This window comes from Phytophthora cinnamomi (assembly GCF_018691715.1).
Source record: "Phytophthora cinnamomi strain GKB4 chromosome Unknown Contig5, whole genome shotgun sequence".
In the NCBI taxonomy this organism is placed as follows: Eukaryota; Oomycota; class Peronosporomycetes; order Peronosporales; family Peronosporaceae; genus Phytophthora; species Phytophthora cinnamomi.
This window is the reverse complement of record NW_027150938.1, coordinates 361549-368123: the sequence shown is the minus strand read 5'-3', so window position 1 is coordinate 368123 and position 6575 is coordinate 361549.

The following is a 6575-nucleotide window of genomic DNA, read 5'->3' as shown; positions in this document are numbered from 1 at the left end:
ACTTCTCTCATACTGTTCTTAGGAACCTCGGCACCACGTCCGTGATCGCCCACAATTACGATAATTGTGTCGTTGAGAACGCTAAAGTAGCGCATTTCCAAGTAGTTCTTGATGTAACTCGCTCGCCCATTGGCTTTGTAGAGGGCAGATAAATCGGTATTCTTCGCTTTGGCGTACCATGTATGACGTTGGTCGAAAGGTTCGTGGCTTGAGACCGTGTAATGCGTAAGGTCATGTGTTTGCGTAGTTGCTCTGTTTTGTTATCTCCGACCACTGGAAAGTGATATCGTCATGAACACCCAACGCATCCTGAGCTTCTCGCCGCCATCCCAATCTTCCCGAGATCGCTTTCAGTCAATTTCATCATCCCCAAAGGGTATCGAAGCCGTGCGATGAAAAAAAACGTGTCCCAGTCGTCATAATTCGTCAAGCAGCCAGTACCGGAAAATGCCAATTAGTATTGCGGTGCCAAATAGAATACCCCCGGTAGAATCGGTAAAATCTCGTTGGGGTCATATACGGTACAGATCTGCTTTGTGAACAGATGTAGGTTTTGAAATGATCAGGTGTGAGATCTGAAAATGCACGGTCCTAAGGCGACCACGTGGAAAGGTGGTCCCTGCGGGACCGCTATGAAGTAGCGCTCATTCGGTAACATGCAGGCACCTACTCAGTCTATCGCGGGCAACGCTGAACCTCCCGGTGACGTGGGGACGCTGTCCAGCGTCATATCAAGCCGCCCGAGGGGCCAAGTGCGGCAAGAGAAGACCACGTGCTACTTTCGCGGCTTCAAGTACACCCGCGCGTGGGCGTCGTCCAGGAAGATATCCTACCGCTGTTCTCATTGGCGCCAAGGTTGCCGTGGCACGATGGCTTTCTTCATCGGTACCATGGGCTACACGGCAGGACGCCCTCACACCTGTCGCCAGGTTGATGCTGCTGGTAGTAGCCTTGCGGATGTCACCGGTTTGATAAAGGATAGAGCGGACATGCTAGCAATTGATCAGGTTGCGCTACCTGCGCGACGTATTTGGGAAGACCTCCACAATGAGTTTTATGGTGCGAATAATGAGCATGTGGTGTGTGGGTTGTCTGAGACCCAAGTGCTTCGGCGTGTTTATCACGCAAGAAGCAGGCACTTCAGTGGAGATGTAAATGGAGCGATTGAAATTCCACCACTTTCATTGGCGATGAACGAAGCTGTCTCGTTCTTTCAGTTTCATTATATCACGATGAACCGCGAGAATCTCAGCAAACCTACACGACTTATCGGCTGGGCGCACCCTACCCTTATCAACCTCCTACGCTACAATGGAACTACGATTTTTGTTGACGGTACATTTTGGTGTGTACCGTCAGGGTACAAACAGTGCGTAGTTTTCATGATACACGACAGAGCTTGAGGACTTTTTGAACCTGTTTACTACGTTTTGAGTACTTCTCATAGTGGCGATTCGTTTTGGGACATGGTACATTTTGTAGTGCAAGGTACAGATCAGCAACTAGAGCCTGCCGAAGTCGTGTGCGACTTTGAGGGCGCCTTAATTGAAGCGATTCAGACGCAATTTCCCAACGCAATTGTGCTGGGTTGTCTATTTCACCTTAAGCAGGCGCTCAGACCCGCTATGAAGAGGTTTCTGATTCCTGAGGAGGAGTGCTGCATCGCTATGACACGTGGTGTCGTTGACATGCTGACTGTCGTTGAGCATTGTTTGATAGAGCAAGCTATCAAGTGGGTGAAGCGTCATATTCGCCAGCGTTGCGGTGAGGCTGGGATATCCTATTGGAAAGCTAAGTGGCGAGGGTTCTGGGGGTGTTTTCAGCGAACGTGGCTGGAGTATCACGATGTGAGTGTCTGGAATGTTGCCGGCCTAAACAACGAGCTCATTGCGCGGACGAATAATCCTCTTGAGAGGTTTAATAGGGAGCTCAATAGTCAGTTCCCTAAGCCTCGCCCCAGTATGGCGAGCTTTGTGGGTGTCATTAAGACGCTATCTGCACAGTATGTACAGCGTCTTGCTGACGTTCCTCGTGGGCGCGCCCGCCGCCTACCACGCGAACGAATCGAGATACCTATGCCGGTTGAGATACCAAATGGCATTGCTGATGACTCCGAGGATGAGGAGCCTGCAGCAGTCGAGCTGCCAACTGACAGCGCTTCCGAGCCCGATGAGGATCCTGGCGGGCTGAATGAGGAGGTGCTATAGCAAGCAGGTAGACCTAATCGAGGAGAGTAATACACGTTTGTTTACATGGATGAGCTGTCTGATCACTTCCTGATCACTGCTAGGGTAATTTGTCTGATCCTATACCTGATCTGTACCGTATATGACCCCAACCGGAGGTTACCGTAGAATCCGACTATCTCATTGACTATACAATTCCTATTGTACCTACGCCAATTAGTATACCTCACGTTGGTATCCTAGAGCACGACATTCGGTGCAAGTTAATTCGTCCTAACTGACGTCATAAACTGTCCTATTTGTCCTAAAAATCAAATATTACCTAGACATAAATCGTCCAAAAACACGCGTTTTAAATTACGTCCTACTAGTTGTCCTAAACTCCGTTAGGACACTGATTACTACTACAGATGACTACGTTAGGACAATTAGGACATTAGGACATTTAGGACAACCAGGGAGCTATACTAAAACACTTAATACTACTTTCTATCATTAGGACATTATGACGACAGGATAGCACGACTGGACAACCCAGATAGTACCACAATAATGTTACAATAGTATCCAACTTACATGAGGACAATCCTCAGAAAACTAAAAGGCGTCACCCTTTCAGTGGCAGGACACTCGCACGTTGGCTCTCGTCTGCGGACTTCGCGACGGGGGCCCCGCCCCTCTCTCGCTTCGCTTCGCTGCGCTACGCTACGCTCGGGAGCGCCGCTGCGCGGCCTGCCCCACCTCCTTACGCGAAGTCCTCGACTCGGCCAGGCGCGGTGTCGAGGAAAAAAATATTGGGTTGCAGCGCTCGCTACGCTCGCTCGCACAGACACGCCCCCGCCTAATCGGCGGGTGATGGAAGCCGGTGAACGCACTATGTGAGGCTTGCGCTCGCACTCGCTCGCCCTCGCCCGAAGCATGACTGAATGCTCAAATACTTTACTGCGACAAGTGCAATATTGAAACGAAGTTGTCCTAATTCTGGACTGTGTTGTCCTAATAATTTCAGTTTAGTGACTGATAGTGACCGTAAATTACGGGCAATTTTAGGACAAATAGGACGTTTCGGACACCAGTTAGGACGTGTTATCTTCTACCCGACATTCGGCACTTGCGCTGTGGAAATATTGTCAGTTTTCAATTCGCTGTCAACAACAAGCACCTGCACCAACCAACCAACGACACCATGCCTGGATCTCTCCTCGCCAAGACCATGTCGGAGAAGAAGGAGGTCGTCACGTGGATCGAGGAGCACCGAGAGGTCTCAGCAACGGCTGTCACGCACTTTCAGAACAAGCGTGGGTGGAAAATCTCTGCGGCTCAAATCCGATATCGGTGGAAGCAAATGGAGCCAATCAATCAATGTGCCTGACGTCGTTGCTACTCGGTCTGTGGCAGCGGCAGGATTCGTTCCCTGTTACCAAGATTGGCACATCAGTCGTCATGACATCTATGGAGAACTATTTTGCCGCAAGTGGCTCTCTCGCGACGATGATTCCGATGACAACGATGTTGAAGAGGATCTTCTCGATATGCTGGACGAGTTTACGATTTGGGACTCCGAGGATTCCGTCTAGGGAATAGTTTACCTCCTCCTAAATGTGTACCTTGCTAAGAATGAAGTGTGTTCAATTCGATTGTATACAGTGCACTAATTGGCATTTCCCGTTAGTTAGAAAAGTTTCGTAGCCTTTGGCCATGAGAAGTTGAAGCGGTAGAATAACATCAAATCTCCGACCGCACTTAAGACGAGAACCATACAAATTTCGAGTCAATCCCTGTTCCACGACTGCCCTACCCCTTCCCGAAGTGATTTTGGGTTTCAAGAAGTTGAAACCGAGGTTTCTGGAATAGCTGGACAAGACGTCGAGGTGGGCGGCGAGGCACAACCGTCGAGCCTCATTTCCGTCTCCGTCCAGCTCAGCTCCAGCGAAAAACCAGCACTCCAGGAACCATGCCACCGCCCTCGACTTCGGCTTCGACCTCAACCTCAACCTCAACCTCAACCTCAACCTCCACCTTGACCTCGACCTCGAGCCCGAGCTCGTCCGCGGCGCCCGCGGTTCCCCTTCCAGCGACAGAGCCGACTGGCTCTGCCGTCTCGCAGCGGCTCGCTGCGCCGACTGCATCAGCGCTGCCACGTCCAGCGGCAGCCAACCCACCCGTGCCCGAACTCACGGAGGCGCGGCCCAACGTCCCGACGACCACGTCTACCGTGGCACCGTCCGCGATCGCGCGCGAGCGCGCGAATCGCTTCGAGGGCGTCGAAGACAAAGCGCACTGCCGAAGCGCTGGCGGACATCAGACGCCAGAAGAAGCGTCTAGCCGCGAGGAAGGACGAGGCTGCCGCCGCATCAGCACGAGCGTCGGCCGCCCCCCTTGGCACCACGTCCAGCGGCCTGGTCCCTGCGCAGCCATCCCCCGGCGTTGCCGTCCCGCCTGCGCGACCGTCGCCCGCACCAGGTTCCCCCAGTGCTTGCTCGCACCACTTCGGTCGCCATCCACCGTGCCCACGACCCAGCCGCCGACCATTCTCGTGGACACGCCGCCAGCAGGTGCTCCTCTGCCAGCGGCTGACGAAGCCCAGCAAATTCAGCCAAGGGCGTCGGAACCCCCCATATGCTTCCGCCGTCGTTCCCGCTGCCCGTGCCTCCGCAGCACGGAACCCCGGTCAGCCACGCCGCGCCACTTGGGTCCCAATTGACAGAGCATGCGCAGCAACCAGCAGCCTCGGTCCCACCAAAGCCCACAGCCCCTCCAGCTGATGCCTAACGCGGACTTGCGCCGCGACTTCGACCTCGCTGATTTCGTGCGCAACTTTCGCAACGGTGGCAACACCGCAGCACCCCACTCGCAACCCGTCGCTCCGGATAATGTCTTCGCGACTGGCCCAACACTTCATGCCGCGACTGGCTCTGGACCCATCGCGCGGCTGGAACTGGGAAATGCGCCTGCGCACACCCCTCAAATACAACAGATGATTAGTGAGCTACTGCGCCTCATGCGCCCCCACGCGGGCTCCGAGGCCACGGCCTTTCTAACCCCAGCCAGTGACCGTCTCCACCTACCAGCCGGAGGTCTTGAGCCCACCGCCGCAAATTGGACATTGCCCAATCACCGGGGCCTGCTTCCAGCCGAAGCGGTCCTGACTCTACGCGCAGCGCACTTCCCGCCCCCAGCACGGAACCAGCGCGCCCGCGGCGACTTTGTGCCTACAGCAATGCACATGCTTGCCGCACACCGTCTGTACCCCTATCTGCTGACCGACGGAGGCACGCACGAAACGCCGATGTCCTTCGTCAACCGCATGCGGTTGCTCGAACGCGTCACATTCGATAATAGCCCAGCAGTCCTCGCAGCCACAGCGGGTGCTCGGTTTGGCCGATACGGTGTCTCGATCATGCACTACCGACGCGCGGACCACATCGCCCGGCTCGAGGCAGGGTCCACCGGCGCCAACCTCGCCCAGGACTTCGGTCGGATCGCCGTCGCCCCTCCATGCACATCGTACTTCGACTTACTCAGTGCGATCCAAGGGCTCCTTACGTTCGCGCATGCGGAATGGTACGAGCTCATGTCTCGCCCGTTGCATCGCCTTCGCGAGTTTGTTGTTGCCAACATGGACGACGACCCTGCTCACACACCGCGTCGCGTGCTACGCACACTCCATGAGGTTAACCATCACCTCGGCGCGGTGTACGTGCACCTGTCGAATGACTCCGTACTGGTGGCGCGACTTCTCGGCGGCTGCGTCTCGCATCGAGTTTAACTCGGTCGCTTGGGTCATGGCCTTACAACAGCTCAGCAACACACCAGTGGCTCCCGCGCCCGCCTCACCGCGCCGACCGCCGTCGCCCCGCAGCCGCAACGCCAGCAGCAGCGGCTCCCCACGCGCCTGCCCAAGCAACATGCCGGCCAGTGTGCGCGCCCCGATTCCTCGCAATGCCGACGGCTTGGAACCGTGCCTCCGGTTCTTCGGCGGCGGCGTCTGGCGAGGCGGGCCAAACGGTGAGTGCGTCGTCGCCGGCCGTACTCACACCTGGCCGGCCGATCTCCCGTCGGCACTCCAAGCGTACATCACGCGGCGGTTCGGCCACCGCCGCCACGGTGGCAAGCCCCAGCGCCGCTGATGGGGACGAGGTGCTGCTGGCTTACCAGCACTTCGTTCCATCACCAGGATAACTACGAATACACACATTCGTTCTTCAGTCCTGCCGAGTAAGCCACCGTCGCCGCAACCACACGTGTCACCTGCCGGCGAGACTCCAGGGACCACCATCCCAAGTGGGGATGCCGCCGATGCGCATGACACCCCGCCCGTGGCGAGCACCCACATACCTTCGCCGCCCACCGGCACGGCGGTAAGCAGACCGGACCGTACGCACAGTG